The sequence below is a fragment of the Ursus americanus genome, chromosome 36, assembly GCF_024610735.1.
Source record: "Ursus americanus isolate L20-20 chromosome 36, mUrsAme1.1.p, whole genome shotgun sequence".
In the NCBI taxonomy this organism is placed as follows: Eukaryota; Metazoa; Chordata; class Mammalia; order Carnivora; family Ursidae; genus Ursus; species Ursus americanus.
Window position 1 is genome coordinate 9,901,176 of NC_142162.1, and position 20,606 is coordinate 9,921,781.

At 35.8% G+C, this 20,606-nt stretch overlaps 1 long non-coding RNA gene across 2 annotated transcripts in view; it reads right to left on the reverse strand.

Annotated features, from left to right (window-relative positions):
* LOC148107035 (uncharacterized) overlaps positions 1 to 20,606 on the reverse strand; it is a 375,737-nt gene that overhangs the window by 199,468 nt on the left and 155,663 nt on the right. Inside the window, exon 1 of one of the 2 annotated variants that reach the window (XR_015723180.1) lies at positions 13,510 to 13,611. The exons of the other annotated variant lie outside the window; for it this stretch is intronic. This is a non-coding gene — a long non-coding RNA (uncharacterized LOC148107035). Of the gene's footprint in view, positions 1 to 13,509; positions 13,612 to 20,606 lie in introns of those variants that run through there. 2 annotated transcript variants of the gene reach the window in all.

Consider the following 20,606-nt stretch of genomic DNA (forward strand, 5'->3'; position numbering starts at 1 on the left):
CACAATAAAAAGAAACAGTATCTGCACTATGGAAATTCCAGAAGGAGAAGAGGAGAGAAAAGGACAGAAAATATTTTTAAAGTAATACTGGCTGAAAACCTCCCAAACCTGTGCAAAGAAGTGGACATCTAGATCCACCAGGCCTAAACGACCCCAAATAGATTGAACCTGAATGGGGCTACCTTGATACACATTATAATTCAACTTTTAAAAATCAAGGACAAAGCAAGAATTTTAAAAGTAGCAAAAGAAAGAAGTTGCATACAAGGGAACCCCCAATAAGACTATTAGCACATTTCTTGAGAGAAATTTTTCTGTTCATGGGAGAACGTGATGGTATATTGAAAATATGGAAAGAAAAAAAAAAACTGTCAACCAAAAAGTGTATTCCCAACAAGCTGTTCTTCAAAAATAAAGGAGGCATAAAGACTTTCTCAAAAGCTGAAGGAGTTTAGTACTATATCTGCCTTACTAGAAATGCTCAGAGAGTTATTTGAGTAGAAGTAAAATGATGCTAATTAGCATCACAAAAACCTACGAAGGTAGTATGAAAGTTACGGGTAATGGTCAATATATAGTCAAAGCTAGATTCTATAATATTGTAATGATGGTGCATAGCTCACTTACAACTCTAGGGAAAAAATGAATGAAGCAAAAATAACCATAAATACAATTTGTTACTAATTACATAGTATAAAAAGCATATATATCATAACAGCAATAACCTAAAGTGTGAGGAGGATAAGTTTATAAATTCTATTGAAATTAAATTGCTATCAGCTACCAAGAGGGTGTTATAATTTTAACATCTTCTATATAAACCACAAAGAAAAAAACCCGTAGCAACTACAAAAAGAACCTGATCAAGTAATCAAAGTATACGGATCCAGAAAGACAACAAAACATAAAAAAAAAAAAAAAAAGGATTGGTAAAGAGGAACAACGGAGCTACAGACAACGAGAAAATGATGAACAAAATGGCAATAGTAAGTCCTTAACTTTCAATGATTACTTTCAACATAAATATTAAATGCTACAATTAAAAGGCATATAGAATGGCTGCAATGAAGAGAAAAACAAGATCCATGAATATGCTGTCTAGAAGAGATTCGCATTAGCCTTAAAGATATATACACGGTGAGAGTCAGAGATGGAAAAAGTAATTTCAAGCATAAAGGTAACAAAAATGATAAAAAGCAGGGGTAGCTATAATTATATCATACAAAATAGACTTTAAAAATAGTAAAAAGAGATAAAGAAGGTCATTATGTAATGATCAAGGAGTCAATCCATCAAGAAGATACAACAATTGTCAATATGTATGAATACAAGATTGGAGCAACTAAATTATAACATAAAACAAAAACATAGCTAAAAGGGGAAAAAAAAAAAAACAGCAGTAGAGTGGGACTTTAATAACCCATTCTCAACAACGGATAGATCATCCAGACAGAGAATCAATAAAGAAATAGCAAATTTGAACACTATAGACCAAATGGACCTAACAGATATATATTGAACATTCTATCCAACAAAATACACATTTCTCAAGTGCGCATGGAACATTTTCTAGGATAGACCACATACTAGGCCATATATACTAGTTTTAGCAAATTTGAGAAGATTGAAATTTTATCTAGTATCTTCTCTGACCACAATGATATAAAACTAGAAATTACTAACAAGAGGAAAACAAGAAAATTTATGAACACATAGAAACTAAACATTCTCCTGAAGAACCAATGGATCAAAAAAGAAATTAAAGAAATAAAGTTTCATAAGAAAAATATCAAAATACATATACAAGAACTTATGGGATACAGCAAAATTCTTTTTTTTTTTTTTTAAGATTTTATTTGTTTATTTGACCGAGAGAGATAGCCAGAGAGAGAGGGGGGACACAAGCAGGGGAGTAGGAGAGGAAGAAGCAGTTTCCCAGGGGAAGAGTCTGATGCTGGGCTCGATCCCATAACACCGGGATCACGCCCTGAGCCGAAGGCAGATGCTTAATGACTGAGCCACCCAGGCGCCCGTAAAATTCTTAATAAAATACTGGCAGATCAAATTCAACAGCCCATTATAGGGATTGTTTATCATGACCAAGTAAGATTTCTCCCTGGAATGCAATGATGATGGCCCAATAATCACAAATCAGTGTGATGCATCACATGGAGAGAATGAAAGAAAAAAATCATGATCTCAATAGATGCAGAAAGACATTTGACATATTTCAACATTTTTTATCATTAAAAACTCTTAACAAATTAGATATAGAAGGAATGTATCTCAACATAATAAAGGCCATCTATGACAAGCCCACAGGTAACATCAAACTCAATTGTGCAAGGTTAAAGACTTTTCCTCTAAGATTGGGAAAAAGACAAGGGTGCCACTCTTCACCATTCTTTTTCAATGTAAAACAGTCATAATTCATTTTATTGGGCTTACTTTATTGCATTTTGCAGATGTTGCTTTTTTAAGAATTTAAGGTTTGTGGTAACCCTCTGTCAAGCAAGTATATCAATGCCCTTTTTCCAACAGAATTTGCTCACATTCTGTCACGTTTTGGTAATTCTTGCAATGTTTCAAACTTTTCATTATTATTATATTTGCCATGGTTATACATGATCAGTAATTACAACCTGCCGAGATAACCAAATGATGATGAGAAATTTTTTAGCAGTAAGGTTTTATATGTGTACATTGTGTTTTAGACATAATTGTATCGTACACCTAATAGGCTACAGTACTCTGCAAACTTTTATGTGCACTGGGAAACAAAAAATCATTTGACTCACTTTATTGCAGTTCTCACTTTATTGTAGTGGTCTGAAACTAAACGCAAAATATCTCTGAGGTATGGCTGTAGTGGAAGTCCTTGACAGAGCAATCAGACAAGAAAAAGAAATAAAAGTTATCAGAATTGGAGAAGAAGTAAAATCGTTTCTAATTGATGATCACATGATTTTATATATAGATAATCCTGAAGATGTCACCAAAATATGTTAAATCTAATCAAAGAATTTAGTAAAGTTACAAGGTTGAAAATTGACATACAAAAACCAGTCATGTTTCCATTCACTAACCATGAGGTATCTGGAAAAAGATATAAGAAAAACAATCCCATTTACAATTGAATCAAAAACAATACCAAGGAATAAATTTCACCAAGGAGGTAAAAAATCTCTATACCAAAAATTAGATGAAAGAAATTGAAGAGACACAAACAAAAGGAAATATATCTTGTGTTTATATACTGAAAAAAATATTGTTAAAATGCCAACAGAATGAGAAGCCAACCACAGATTCAATGAAATCCTTATCAAGATTAATAACATTGTCTACAGAAGAAAAAAAATATCCTAAAATGTATATGGAACCACCTAAAACTCCGATAGCCAAAGCAATCTTGAAGAGAAGGAGGCATCACAATTCCTGATGTCAATCTGTATTATGAAGCTATAGTAATCAAAATCATATAGTATTGGTATAAAACAGACCAATGGAAAAGGATTGAAAGCCCAGAAGTAAACCCAAGCATATATATTAAACTAATGTTTGATAAGGGAACCAAGAACACTCAATGGAAAAAAAATAATCTCTTCAATAAATGGTGTTGGACAAATTAGATATTCACATGTCAAAGAATAAAATTAGACCCCTATCTTAAACCACTCACAAAAATTAACTTAAAATGGGTTAAGGTCTTAAATGTAACAACAGAAACCATAGAACTCCTAGGGGAAAAATGGGGAAAAATTTCTTTGATATGGGTCTTAGTAATGATGTCTTGGGTGTGACACCTAAAGCACAAATGACAAGATGAAAAATAAACTAGTGGAACTACAACTAAAAGCTTTGTGCACAGCAAAAGATACAGTCAACAAAATTAAGGAAAGAAATGTAAAGAATGAGAAAAAATTTGCAAGCTATATATCTGATAACGGGTTGATATAAAAAATATACAGGGAACTCACACAATTTAATAGAACCCTGAGGCCATTTCTTCTAGCCATCTCCAGAATTCCAGCAGTCATGTTTGTTTACAGTCTCTTCCCTAGATACTCATCTGAGACACACTGGTATGATCTTACTTCCCCCATCTTACTGATGTGGCTCCTTTCCTGTTCTGGCCAACTAAAGGGGTAACAGCTGGCACAGCAGCAGAAGCTCCTCCAGCCCAGGCTGGTCGCTGTTGAGGTTGGTTCCCGGGATGTAGTGGCTTTTAAGTATTTTAAGTGACTCCCTCCCCTCTTCATCCCTTCCTCTTACAGGGGACTGGATGGATTCTTCTCCAGAGATTCTTTTTCTACAGAAAATACTTAAATTGATATTCGTGTATATATTCCCAGTAAGAATTACCATTGTCCCATATTTAAGACTAGTCTAAAAGTTCTACCCACCCCAATGCAGAATTTCCAATCAGCTTTTTAGTCCATGGCATATTAGACAAGCCTTTAATATGAAAGAAAGAAATCCAGAACAGGGTTTCCCAATCAGTATGCAGACCCAATCATCGTATTTTCAGCATGTCATCTAGCTGCCTCTCCTCTGCCCCCAGTGTTTCAGGGCTTTGTGGCTCTGCTTCTCAGAAAATCAATCTCCAGTCTCCCATGGGAGTTGGAGGCGGGATAGGTAACTATGTGAGTTGGAGGGTAGGGTTATAACGTTCTATCTCCTTATACGGATTTTCTTATGATGCCCACAGCTTATCTCCATGTTCCTGAGTATAAACTATCTTACTCTGGTCAGCATGTTCACTGACATCAACACTGCAGGAATTTATAATTCACTTTCGTCATCTCTGTCTTCCCTTACTATGGTGCAAGCTAATAGGTATCAGCCTTATTTTCATCAAAGTAGGTATTTTGGCTTCTGTTTCTTATTCTATGTATTGTTTGGAATGATTTTTAAGCAAACAGAAACTACTTTACTCCCATCTTTTAACACCAGTACACCCCCATCTGAGCACCCTAAATAAACCCTGTCATAGCACTTTCCTGTCTTTACCTGGCACTAGAGTTCATGCACATGTCTTTTTTCTATTACTAGACCTCGTGTTTCTAGGAGGAAGTTATCTGCATTTCCTTCTGCGCCTAACACAGTGACTTATGTACCATGTTCTCGTTTTTTGGGGACTACGTCTATATAATTAGGGAATCAAAAGAGATTTTTTCCCTTAATTTCCTTTTTTCTGTAAATTCTTCTTTAACGTATACAGGCTTAATTGTTTCAAATTTTTCTGGGGTTTAGAAAGTATTTGACTAATACTTGCTCGATTCTAGCATGAAAATACAAAAAAAGAGACACAGAACCAAGCAAAAGTACAATCATTGCCCTCAAGGAAAAAATGATTCTTTGGGAGTTAAAAGATTCACAATTATATAACTAGAGAAGGCTAGAAAACATTATTTAGTGAAACATTACATATTTTACAATAACATAAATGCAAAGATACAGAGGTCAGACTAGGATTCTGTAAGAGATTCATAATTCCAGTTGTCTGCCTCTTTATCATAGACCCACCGCCTTTGCAAAGTAATTCAAACATTTTCCAGAACGGGTTGTCCACTTACAATTTTCCATTAAGATGTTTAGGAGTTAAGTCTTCTGAAGAAACCAAAATACCTTTTCACTCTTCACTCTTTGGAACAATCATCATCTGGTTGACATCTTCATTAGATTGCATTATTTGTGACTTTATAAATGCTTCTTCCTATTCCAAATTGTTCTAAATTACCATCATCAATACATCAATAAATCATGTCTATAACTCAGAAATCCTCCACAGGTATTTATTAATGGCAAGTGATTTGCCAAAGAGCCAAAAATTCAGAAATTCAGATAGTCTTGGAAGATTGAATTGTTTTCCTAAAGCTTTGAGAAAGTTACAGGTTGGTTTCCAAGTTTCCTTCCAGATTCAAGTTCTTGTGATTAGATATACAGACACACACACACACACACACACACACACACACGTACACGCACGCATTATATATATGTACTGTGTATATTACATGTATGTATTACATGTGAGATGTATATTGTGTTACATATGTATATGTATTACATAGATCAATGATGGTTATTCACCTACTTTTGAAATATTTGTATTCTTTATAAAAATTTCAGTGTCAGTAGCACTATGAATATTGAATGTGTCTGATCGTCAAATGATCTTTTATTGAAAAGAACGATAATTTATAGAGAAATAACAGATGACATAGACAAATTGATTAATTCCTAATGTGTAAGATCTTGGGCCCTGGAAGCAGATAGACCTGAAGTTGAATCTCAGCCCTATTACTAGCTAAGGATACAATGTTGGAAAAATTACTTTTTGTATCTAGGCTTTAATAAGTGGGCATGGTAACATTTGCCATCAAAAGGTGCTGTATTAAATAACATACTGCATATTAAGTACAGTGTTTAGTGGGGAGTCTGTTTTTCCCTCTTCCTCTGCCTGCTGCTCCCCCTGCTTGTGTGCTGTCAAATAAATAAATAAAAATATTTTAAAAAATTTTTTATTTATTTATTTGAGAGGCAGAAAGAGAGAGAGCTAGAGAGCACAAGTAGGGGAGAAGGAGGAGGCAGCTTCCTGCAGAGCAGGGAGCCTGACAAGGGGCTCCACCCCAGGACCCTGGGATCATGACCTAAGCCAAAGGCAGACACCTAACTGACTGAGCCACCTAGGCACCCTTTTATAAATGTTCTGACAAAAAGTGTACCTCCCTCCTATCTTACCTGTAGAACTACAAATCTTTCAAGAGATGGCTCAGGTACTTCTGCCTCTGTGAAACCTCCCACTCACCTAAAAAACAGAATTGGTCACTTTCTCTCTGAGTCCACCAAAGCATGTGTAAATGCCTTTAACTACTCTCTACTTCAGAGTTCTTTGTTCACATACTAGTCTCCCTGCCTGGCCCACGAGCTTTCTGAAGGTAGGTAGTATGTCTTAGTTATCTCTGCACTACCAATACACGGCATAGAATCTGAAATCAAATAAGAAATGAGGAAATACTGAATTAATGACTGAACAGAACATAGTATATTATAAAATAATACAACTTCATAGATCAAAATGATGGTAGGGAAGCTATCTGATCATGTGATATCACTAGACAAATATACCACTTAAGAAGAGGTTCAATGCCATGTGATAGAAAACCCAAAATAACAGTGGTTTAAAAAATATGGAAGTCCTTAAGATAAAAGTCCAGAGTTAGGCACTCTAGTGCCAATGTGGCAGTCATTGTCATCAAAATAGTTTCCTTTTAACTCTCAGCTATAACATCCCTAGAATGTGACTCTTGTGTTCTTGATTTAGAATGAAAGCTAGTGTTCCAGTCCTCACTTTGATGTTCTATCATATTCCAGCAGTGGAATAGAAAATAAAGATGGAGGGCATACTGCTCTTAAGACAACATCTTGGAAATACTACACAGCCATTTGGCTTATTTGTTAGAACTTAGTCACACGACCACATTTCCCAAGGTGTTTATCAATAGTAAAAGGTAATCAGGCATTTCCCATCTGGGTTGTCACCAAAGAAAATTCAGCGAATGCATATTAGGAACATTCAGCAGTCTCTATGCCAAATAATCAGAGAACAACTCAACCACTTCTCTGCGTGTTCGTTTATTATAGCATGAAGAGGTTGGACCAGGAGATCTCTAAGATGCCTTGCAAATCTCTCCTATTCATCTATTTTTATGAAAAAAAAAAGTACATTCAATCTACACATGGTAAATATCAAGTGTAATATAATTAGCCTATGACTTTTTATCTAATTATTTTAATCCCCCAAATCTGTGTCTAAAAGGGTTCCAGTATCAAAAGAACATGAAAACATGAACAATAGTGGAGATAAACCTGTATTTTAGATGAAGAAAATATATTAAGAAAAACTGTTAAGGACATTTTTGTAATATTAAAGTTATGTCTAAGTCTGTGTCAGCAATGAGTATTTTGGGGATCAGCCCCCTCATTATCTCCCATCACTCCAAGACCACCAAATTAAATATATCATTGATATAGACCATTGGGGTTTCCTCAATCCTACACTAAGCATGCATAAAAATAATTTTAGGTATTTATTTTTATTTATCTGTAGCATTAAATGCAGTCTGCTTGGAGGTGTCTGGGTGGTTCAGTGGGTTAAGCATCTGCCTTTGGCTCAGGTCATGATCCCAGGGTCCTGGGATGGAGTCCTGCATCCGGCTCCCTGCTCAGCGAGGAGCCTGCTTCTGCCCCTCCCTGCTGCTCATTCTCAAAGCAGTCTGCTTGCAAAACAAACACAGATTCACAAAATGCCCCCCAACCTTCCTACAACTCCAGCACTGCCACTGCCACCACTCTTGAGGCCCAAGGCCCTCCCTCATCGAAATTCTGGAAGCACCACAGTTTTAAATTTGAGGAGCGAGAAACTCAGACATTGCCAAAAATCAGGTCATTACATAACAGAATTTTTGTAACTGCCATGTACTAAAGGCTTTATTAATTCTTTAATCATCGTCATTTTCAGCCACTTACAAGACGCTGCCAATCCAACAGTGAATGGACTCTTCCCATCTCCAAATTTAAACACTGGTCAAAACATCAATCTGAGCTGTCTCTGTGAACCATGTATACTCATGCCGGTACACTCTTTGAGCTAGTATCTCATATCTCCTAATGCCAATTTACTGCCCCCAAAAAATAAGCCCCTGTGAGACCATTATTTTTGTCGTGTTTTATCTACTTACATGTTATCTCCACTTCAGAGCAATCCAATTTGATTTCAGGCTTTGTCACATCAACACACATCGGAAAATTTTGAGCTGCTTTCACAATTAATGTGCTTTCCATACTGCTGTCCTTTTAACTATTGAGAATCCAGAATTGTTTCTTTTTCCATTATTCAGCTTTAACTGGTTATAAGAAATTTAAGTGTTATTCATTGATAAAAATGTTTCTGGGTCAGCGCTCAGATTGAAGACAAAAATTGCTTTAGTACAGTCAACCCCTTATTAATTTACTAACTAATTCAATCTCATGCCATGTCCCTGGGAACGGAAAAACCATCACTATTAATATGTCCCTAAGGGAAAGAGAGGTCATAAAGTGACCTATTCCACATCTCAGAAAGGATTTCAGACTAATATGTGGTAAAGTAGCCCAAGGGCCTGGTGTTTTATTTTGACAACAGATAAGCCATCAAAAAGATTGAGACAGCTTTGAGTTTCCGTCTAATGCTAACATAACAAAAAATAAATAGATTATACTTGTGTACCAAATACCCAGTCATAATGGAACCAACTGCCTGTTGTCCCTTGGAAGATGCCAACAATGTATTTTCCTGCCATGCTGCCAACAAGCAGCTCACTCCACCTTCAACTAGTATGCTTTCTTTTCTACTGATTCAACTTTAATCACTACAACTTCTATTACCCCCAAATTCTCATAAACCTCCTTTCAGACTACAGTCTTGTCTAAAATACTACATTCTTCACAGAAAATTATTCACAAGATTCCTATTATCTATTGAATCAAATCCAAAATTTTCATTCATTATGCCCGTTTTTTGTACTTTGAATATTTTATTTAGCACCTACATAATAAATTAAATATACTTCAAATGCATTGCTGAGCCCTTCAAAAAGAAAAATCTTCAAAAGACGAAAATATGAAGAAGAACAAGGATCTAAAATAAGAATGGTATGTAACCAGAGTGATCAGGGCTATCTGGGAACAATGTTGATGCTGGAAACTAGAGTTCTAGGGATCACCTCAAACCTGTCAGAACAGCTAACATTATCAATACAGGAAACAACAGATGTTATCCAAGATGCAGAGTAAGGGAAACCCTCTTACACTGTTGGTGGGAATGCAAACTGGTACGGCCACCCTGGAAAACAGTATGGAAGTTCCTCAAAAGGCGAATAATAGAAGTACCCCACAATCCAGCAACTGCACTACTAATTTAACCAAAGGATACAAAAATACTGATTCAAAGGCATACATGCACCCTGATGTTTATAGTAGCATTATCAACAACAACCAACCAATGGAAAGAGCCCAAATGTCCATTAACTAATGAATGGATAAAGAAAATGTGGTATATATATATGCAAGGAACTATAATTAGATTGACTGCAAACTTCACAAAATTGAGCAAAAACTGTACTGCACAAAATTAAATAAAGGAAGACTTTACTCAAGACAACTGAAATGGATAACACAGATCATCATTAGAATGCACTCCAGGGGCGCCTGGGTGGCGCAGTCCTTAAGCATCTGCCTTCAGCTCAGGGCGTGATCCCAGCGTTCTGGGATCGAGCCTCACATCAGGCTCCTCCGCTAAGAGCCTGCTTCTTCCTCTCCCACTCCCCCTGCTTGTGTTCCCTCTCTCGCTGGCTGTCTCTGTCAAATAAATAAATAAATCTTTAAAAAAAAAAAAAAAAAAAGAATGCACTCCATACTCTGTTGAAACAAAGATGTGGGAGAGTTTTTGGAACTGGGGCAGGAGGCTTATAGGTCGTCTTTGTTTGCTCACTGGCTTTACCCAAAGGGAAATAAACTTTATATGTCATCTTTAATATAGGAGGCAGTTTTGTAGCTTGGAGTAAGGTACCCTGGAAATCAGGTTCCTACCCTCCCAGGGAGTTTTTTTTTTTTTTTTAATTTGTTTATAGTTGACACATGACGTTACATTAGTTTCAGGTATACAACATAGGGATTCAATTTCTCTATACATTATGCTATGCTCACAAGTGTAGCTACCATCTGTCACCATATGATAGTATTACAATGTCATTCACTATATTCCCTATACTGTGCCTTTTATTCTCATAATTTATTCATTCTGTAACTGGAAGCCTATATCTCCCACTTCCCTGTACCTCTTCCTTCTGGCAACCATCAGTTTGTTCTCTGTATTTATAAGTCTGGTTTTCCTTTTTGTTTGTTCATTCATTTCTTTTTTTTGCTTCCACATGACTGAAATCAAACAGTATTTATCTGTCTCAGTCTGACTTATTTCACTTAGCATTATACTCTCTAGGTCCACCCATGTTGTCGTGAATGGCAAGATCTCATCCTTTTTACGGCTGTGTAATATTCTGCTACATCTTTCTTAGCCATTCGTCTGTTGAGGGTTAAATTGCTTCCACATCTTGGTGATTGTATTTCAAAGGAATGGCTCCCAGGTACTTGAGAAAGATACCCTGGTTTGTAAAACTGGCAAAAGCTTTTAAAAGATTTACATCTCAAAAAGATAAAGAATTTACAATTACTGTTGACCTTTGAACTGCATGGGTCCACTTATATGCAGATTTTTTTATAGCACTGTAAGTGTAATTTCTTTTATGATTTTAATAACATTTCTCTAGGTTACTTTATTGTAAGAATAAGGTATATAGTACACATAACATAAAATACGTGTTGTTTATGTTAGCAGTAGGGCTTCTAGTCAACAGTAGACTATTAGTAATTAAGTTTGGGATGGGGGGACTCAAAAGTTATATATAGATTTTCAAGTGCACGGGAATTGGTGTCCCAACCTTCATATTGTTGATGGATCAACGGCACAAGTTTTCTAAAATAAATGTTCTAAGAAAAATTGGTCAGGAATTTAGAGTTAGGAAAAATCCTGTGTGAAGTTTAGTAAAACTGAAACCATCTTAGCCAAGGATTATAGATAAAACTGGTAAATCTACCTTCACTGTGTGAGATTGAACATCTCTCCCTACCTGATAGATCAAAGAGGCAAATATTAAAAAATAACTGATCTAAGCAAGACAGCATTTTGATTTATTGGCACAATTAGAGAAGGTACATTTTTATAAGAATACATAGAATATTTATAGATTACAGAGTCGACCATAAAGCGAGAAATTTCAAAGTCACTATCATACAAATTGTTTTCAAAAAGCCATCATATTAGAAAATCAAAATATTTACTGTCTTGGATAACAATACTTTTGAGAATCTCTTACTTCTCAATTTCTCATTATTTGTCAAGCGTCTTCTTGGGAAGAGAGGAAGAGGGAAGATTTGGTAATGATGCTGAGATTTCTATTAAGTAACTGGATGCATAGGGACAAATTAACTTAAACTCCTTTATTAAGACATTTTATTTTAGGAGTGCCTGGGTGGCTCAGTCAGTAAGTGTCTGTCTTCAGCTCACGTCATGATCTCAGGGTCCTGGGGTCGCACCCCACATGGAGCCCCACATTGAGCCCCCTGCACAGCAGGGTGTCTGTTTCTCTCTCTGCCCCTTCCCCAGCTTGTGCATGCTCGCTCACTCTCTCTCTCTCTCCCTCTCTCTCAAATAAATAACTAAAATCTTTTTTAAAAAAGAGAAAGTTTTATTTTAGTCCTTTACTGTTCCTGGTGTATGACATTCGAGTCTTTCTCTTCTAAACTGTTATTTTAGCAATATCTTTCCAACTGAACCCTTGAAATAAAACCAGTCCCACCCTATACTACACAAGTAATTGGTTCTTGAAGGCACCCATCTCTTAACCCCTACCCCCAACCTCAGCTCACCCTCAGAGATAAGTAGAATTGTTTTCTTTCACCAAGGAGTGCCAATCAGGTTCCTTGATTTTCAGAAAAATACTTGACAACAAAATGATCTGGATCTTGCTTTAATTACTAGCACACAATGTCTCTACCTATCAGAAACCTTTCTCTTATGCCAACTACCTTTAAATTACTGTAAATTGCACAAATTCTTCCCGTTATCCCCCTGGGCCACAGCTAGACTACATTTCTGAACCTCCCTTCAAGTTACCGTGGTCAGACGCCTAAGTGCAACACAATGAAATGCATTCAGATGTGATGAAAACTTGATGTGGCCCACAACTCTTCAACAAATTCTCCTTCCCTTTCCACCCACCCCCTAGGTAAATGGAAAGAAATTCGAGGATCAGGAGAAAGCCAAGCCACATTTCTTCCTGATATTACTACCAAATACATTGTGCATTATGCTCCACAATGGCTAGCACATGCCAATTTAGAATTAAGGAGCACACAACATCCTGTCTCATCTAAAGAATTAGTATACTTCCATCCATCAGACCAACTCTCACATTTACCTTTCTTTCTTTTATTGCCAGGAAATTCAGAGATAAATATAAGGCTGATTTTTCAATATTACCTAACCTTTTAACATTATTTTAAGTTGTACTAACAGTTTTTGTTTTTGTTTTAATCTGCCTCATTTCCTTTCGGAATTGGGTTAAAATAGAATATTATGAATGGCATGACTACTATTCAGTTTATGCGTTTGTTTACGTAGTTCCCCACAACTTAAGTGTCCTTTTCCCTCTCTTTGTTGAGTCCTACTAAATCTTCTAAATTCAACAAATACCACTTCTTTTATAAAGCTATCCCCCATGACTACAGTATGCTTTCTCCTCCTTCCTTTCTGATCTCTTAATGCATTATCTGTCTGTAAAATGTGTTACTGGCTATACTAATGTTTCCCTACAGCCCAATTTAAGATAAAAATAGTCACAATCTCACCTTGCACAGTAGCGTTGTACTTCCAGCATTCCATAAAAACTAAACAATCCTATGGACACGTACATTGTACCATTTTCTCCGCCATCCATCCATAGTCCACAAGAGGAACCACAAGTTCTTGCCACACAGTTTAGTCAGCTGACAGACCTTTTTCCTTCCAACTACTACATACTAATTCTCAGATTCAAAAGAAAGGCTTCTAGAGATCTGGTGCCAAGTGCTATACCATTGTTAGGTCTTTCCAAGTTGTTAGGTAAGATGCTGGGCATAATAAGGTCTCAAATAACTGACAGTAATTCACAGACTGAGACAAAAACTGGCCTAGGTAGAGTAACTCAGGAGTGGCTAAAACCAAAGCTCCAGAAATTTAACTCCTATCCAGGAATCACTGTGCCCCAAGTCCTAAAACCGTAAAAACCTGGCTCAATTTCCTTCTCTTTCATCTCAGAAGCTCTTCATTACAGAAAGCAAGGCACAGTAAAAGAGGATGAGCTCTGGAACCGTGGCAGAAAAACTTCTGCATTTTGGCTCTATTTGGCTCTCTGACATTGGTTATGTTCTCTAATCTCATGCAACCTTAGCTTCCCTTCTCTAAGATAGGAATGATTGTTACTAACCTAAAGAAGTTTATGAGGAGCAAATAAGATATTATCTGCAAAGCACATTGTACAATGCCTTGCACTAAAAGTCATTCAGTAATATTTTCCCTTGTCCCTTCCAGAGAAATCTACTCCCCTTTATCTTCACTCCCCTGCTTTACCTTTCTATTCCCAGGTTTATACACACTCAAATACAGTTTCAACACTTTGGGGCTACGTGTCCTATCATTATCCACTTGAAATTAGAATCTGATAGACCAAGAACCCTTACAATTTGAAAACTTACAACTTATCAGATTTTATCTTTCCAGATTTTTAAGTGTTACAAAAATGAGGAAATAACAAGAAATCTTTCCTTAAATGTAACCAAGATAGATCTGTATCTACTCCTGTCTCAGACACAGCTAACTGGAGAACAGGCAAAAGAGTCCTTTGTTAGACCTCAAAGCTCTCCAGTTTAGTGGAAATTTCTTACCTTCGTTCTGAAACCTACAGCAAAACCAAAAGGAGAGGGCAAATAGCCATGGAAATAAATCTAATAAAACAATTATTAGAGGTGCTATGACTCATCAGTTGTCATCTGTTGAACTAGCCACCTATGGCATGGGATCACCAATTCCTTCCATGCTCTCCTGGAATGATCTTCTGAAGTTTCTTACCTCTTAAAACAATTTAATATACATCTTGAATATTTGTATTTAAAAATACTGATGTTCACTGTGGCTTCTGACTATTGTTTTTCTGTTCTCAAATTCAACATTTTACACATACACTTTCAATTATGTAATTATTTTATTTCTTAAAGTATTTGAAGTGCTTGCTGTCAGCCTGTATGAAATACTTCTGTGTTAATTGGCCTGAATACAGGCTCCAAAGGAGCTGACATAAGTTAAAAGCCAATGTTCATTTGCACGTTTAAAATTGGAAGTATATTTCAAAAATCTATAGATGTATAGTTCTTGGAAGTATTACTGACAGAAGGATAAAAGGTTTATACAAAGAATACTTCTAAGGTATCTTTCTGTGATGCATGTTTCACATGTTTCAAGTCCATTTTTAATGAGCCTTCACATATGTAATTTTACCAAGTCAAAAGAAATGTGCACAGTCTCAGGACATTTTCCAGTCCCAAATGGGACTTGACAGTTGAGACGGTATTAACCACTATTAATGGAATTTAAGTCCAGAGTGGGCTACCTAAGTACATAAAGTCTCAAAATGACAAAAATCAGCCTTTATATATCCATTTAATCAGGAGAGATTTTGGCTTGCAAGAAGAAAAACAAAAAAAGGAAGAATGTTAGTTACAAAGAGGATAAGAGCAAAAAAGTAAGACAAAGATGGTAACTGGAGAACAGGTTGTGGGGTTGAGTGCTTAAAAATCTCTAGTCTGTTTGAGTTACTTAAGCCTGGTCCCCAGGCCACTCCCACATCCTCACCTCTTTAAACTTACTGTCAAGGTGGGGCCATTTCTCTAAGGCTCTGCTTAGTAGTTTCCTGTCTCTCTCTCTCTCTCTCTCTCTCTCTCTGTCTATAACCTTTTTGCCTATTACCTTTTTTTTTCCCCCTTCACAAGCAGGCAGTGCTTGCAAACAAAACCCTTCTTGCGTTTCTCCTTGCAAGACCTGGCCAGCTGGGTAAAGGCCTAAGCCATACTCAGATCCAGACCTGCTGCCAAAGTATCGACCTGCTCACTGAATAGGTATGAACAATCTTAAGAGCAAAAATTAGTACCCTGGGGAAGAGAATATATGGGAACTCTCAGTACTTTGCTCAATTCCACTGGGAATCCAAAACTACTGTAAAACAAAAATATCTATTAAAAAATTAATAGGACTCAAAGTAGCAGCAACTCTGAAAGTACTAACAAGAAAGGAGAATCTTACTTGTTCAGACCTGAGTGAAAAAAACAATTTTTTGGTAGCTATGGTCATAAGCAGTGCCTAACTGGTTATAACAACAGAGTCCTATACATCTTGTACAATCTAAAACCAAAAATAACATGATAAATGGACTGTATTTTCTCCTATCCCTAGTGACTCATCATTTGCGGTACTTCTACCGACTCCTTCATTCCCACTTAACATACGGAGGCAAAAATATGTGAATAGCCAATGGATCAAAAAAGAATTCAAAAAGGAAATAAAAAAATACCTTGATACCAATTAAAAATGGAAACATAACATACTCAAATTTTATGGGATACAGCAAAAGTAATTCTGTAGTTAAGTTTACAACATCTATATTAAGAGAAATATATCAAACAAACAACTTAACTTTATACCTCAGGGAACAACAAAAAAGACAACAAACTAAACCCATAGTTAGAAAGAAGGAAGGGAATGACTATTAGAGCAGAGATAAATGAAATAGAGACTAGAAAGAAAAAAGATCAATGAAACTAAAAGATGTTTTTTGAGAAGATATGCAAAAGTGACAAATCTTTAGCTAAACAAAGAAAAAATGTTCAACATCAGAAATAAGAGACCTTATAAATAATAACAAAGATATACTAAGGATCATGAGAAACTAATACAAACATGGGAATAAATTGGACAACCTGGAAGAAATGAATAAATTCCTAGAAACACAGCCTACCAAGACTAAATCATGAATAGAAAATATGAATAGACAAATTATGACTAAAGAAACTGAGTAATCAAAATCTTCCCCACAGGGCGCTTGGGTGGATCAGTCAAGCGTCTGCCTTCAGCTCAGGTCATGATTCCAGGGTCCCAGGATCGAGCCCCGCATCAGGCTCCCTGCTCAGCGGGAAGCCTGCTTCTCCCTCTCCCACTCCCCCTGCTTGTTTTCCTTCTCTTGCTGTGTCTCTCTCTGTCAAATAAATTAAATCTAAAAAAAAAAAAAAAATCCCCACAAAGGACAGGACCAGATGGCTTCACTAGTGAATTTTACCAAATATTTAAGTAAGAACAAACACCAATCCTTCTCACTTAAAAAAGAACCTGAAGTGCAGAGAACACTTTGCAACTCATTTAACAAGGACAGCATTATGCTGACACCAAAGCCAGAAAAAAACACTAGAAGAAAATTATAGACCAATGTCCTCGATGAACACACATGCAAAAGCCTCAACAAAATATTAGCAAACTGTATTCGACAACACATTAAAAGGATCATACACTATCACCAACATATACAAAATCACTGTGACATGCCAGATGTTTCAACATACACAAAATCAGGGTGATATACCACATTAACAAAATAAAGGATAAAAATCCTATAATCGATCATTTTAGTAGATGCCAAAAAAGCACTTGACAAAATTCAACATCCTTTCACGGTAAAAACTCTCAACAAGTTAGGTATAGATGGAATGAAACTTAACATACCGAAGTCCATATATGACAAGTCCACAGCTAACATCATACTCAACAGTGAAAAGCTGAAGGCTTTTACACTAAGAACAGGAAAAAACAAGGATGCCCACTCTCAGCATTTTTACTCAATGTAATACTGTAACATCTAGCCAGAGCAATCAGGCAAAAATGAAATAAGAGTCACCCACATTGGAAAAAAATAAGTAAAACTTTATTTTTGCAGATGGCATTATCTTATAACTGTCCATCAACAGATAAATGGATAAAGATGTGGCATATATATACAATGGACTATTACACAGCCATAAAAAGGATGAGCTCTTGCCTTTTGTGACATCATAAATGGACCTCATCAGACTGAGAAAGATAAATACTGTATTATTTCACTCAGTATGTGGAATCTAAAAAGTAAAACAAAATGAATAAATGTAGAAACAAACAAGCAGGATCAGACCTATAAATACAGAGAATAAACTGACAGTTGCCAGAAGGAAGGGGCTTAACAGGTGAAATGGGTTAAAGGGAGTAGGACATACGGGCCTTCAGTTATGGAACAAATAAGTCATGGGAATACAAGATACGGCATAGGGAATACAGTCAATGATACTGTAATTGTATTGCATAGTGACTGGTGGTAGCTACACTTGTGGTGAGCATAGCATAGTGGAAACACTATGTTGTACACCTGAAATTAATGTAACATTGTGAATCAACTATACTCAACTAAAAAATTAAACTCTCAAGACTCCACCAAATAACTAATACATGAAATCAGTAAAGTTGCAGAATACAAAATCAAAATACAAAAATAAATTATTTCTACATACCAGTAACGAATCACTAGAAAAAAATTTTTAAAAATCTCACTTACAATAGTATCAGATAGAATAAATTACCTTGGAATAAATTTAACCAATGCAATAAAAGACCTGTATACCGAAAATTTTAAGACATTAATGAGAGAATTTGAGGATAAAAATAAATGGAAAAATATTCCATATTGGAAGAATCAAGATTGTTAAGAAGACCACACTGCCCAAAGTAGTCCAAAGATTAACTGCAATTTCTATCAAAATTCCAATGGCAATTTTTACAGAAATAGAAGAAATAATCCCAAGATTTGTATAGTACCACAAAAGACCCCAAATAGTCAAAGCAAACTTAAGATCTAAGGTAGAGGCATCACATTCCCTAATTTCAAACGATATTACAAAGCTATAGTTATTAAAACAGCATGGTATTGGCATAAAAGCAGACACATAAATCAATGGAGCAGAGAGAATCCAGAAATAAATCCAAGCATATATAGTCAATTACTTTTCAACCCAGTCACCAAAACTGTACAATGGGGATAGGATAGTGTCTTCAATAAATGATAGTGGGAAAAAAGGATATGCATATGCAGAAGAATAACACTGGACCCCTATCTTACACCATACACTAAAAATCAACATGAAATGGATTAAAGACTTTAAGACCTAAAACCATATAAGTCCTACAAGGAAACATAGGAGATAAGTTCCTTGATATCAGTCTCAGTGATGATTTTTTGTGTTTGACACTCAAAGCTAAAACAGTAAAAGCCAAAACAGGTGGTACTGCATTAAACTAAAAAGCTTCTACACAGCAAAGGAAACCATCAACACTAAAAAAAAAAACAACCTACTGAATGACAGAAGACATTTGCAAATGACATGTCTGAGAAAGGGTTAGTATCCAAAATGTATAAAGAACTTACACAACTCCACACCAAAAAATAATAATAATCCAATTAAAAAATGAGAAGACATGAAGAGACATTTCTCCAAAAAAGACATAGATTACCAACACAGACATGAAAAGATGCTCATCTCTCATTATCAGGGAAATGCAAATCAAAACTACAAAGAGGTATCACCTCACACCTGTCAGAATAGCTAAGATCAAAAATCTAAGAAACAACAGGTGTTGGTGAGGATGTGATAAAAAAGGAACCCTGGTGGGACTGCAAATTGGTGCAGCCACTATAGAAGACAGTATGGAGGTGCCTCAAAAAATTAACAACAGAATTACCACATGATCCAGTAATTCCAGTAGTGGGTATTTACCCAAAGAATATGAAAACAGTAATTCAAAAAGATACATGCACCCCTATGTTTATTGCAGCATTATTTATAATAGCCAAATTATGGAAACAACCCAAGTGTTCATCTATAGATGAGTGGATAAAGCAGTGGTGTATATACATGATGGAATATTAGCCATAAAGAAGAATGAAATCCTGCCATTTGTAACAACCTGGATGGATCTAGAGGGTATAATCCTAAGTGAAGTAAGTCAGAGGAAGACAAATACCATATTATTTCACTCATATGTGGCATTTAACAAACAAAACAAAGAAAAAAATGAAAAAGACTTCTTTATAGAGAGCAAATTGATTGCTATTGGGGGGGTGGGGGAAGGTGTAATGGGTGAAATAGGTAAAGAGTATTAAGAGTACACTTATCAAGATGAGCACTGAGAAATGCATAGAAACATTCACTCTACTGTACATCTGAAACTAATGAAACACTATGTTCATTGTACTGAAATTAAAAATATATACACATATATACATACACACACAAGAAATTCCTAAAATTCAATGGCAAAGCAAACATAAAAGCCCAATTTTAAACTGGGCAAAGGACCTCAAGAGACATTTCTCAAAAGAAGACATACAAATGTCCAAAATATATATGAAAAGATACTCAAAATCACTGACCATCAGACAAATGCAAATCAAAACCACAATGAAACCAAATCATACCCGTTAGGATGTCTATTAACAAAAAGATAAGAAATAACATATACTGGCAAGGATGTAGAGAAAATGGAACCCTTGTATACTGTTGGTGGGAATATAAACTGCTTTGCCACTGTGAAAAATAATGTGACAATTCCTCAAGAAATTAAAAACGGAAGTACCATCTAATCCAGCAATCCACTTCTAGGAATACATCTAAAGGAAACTAAACCACTAACTCAAAGACATTTCTGTATTTTCATGTTCATATCAGCATTATCAATGATAGTCAAGATACAGGAAAAAGTACCCATAGATGGATTAATGAAATCAAGAAAACGTGTGTGTGTGTGTGCACAATAAAGTATTATTCAGCCTTAAAAAAGAAGG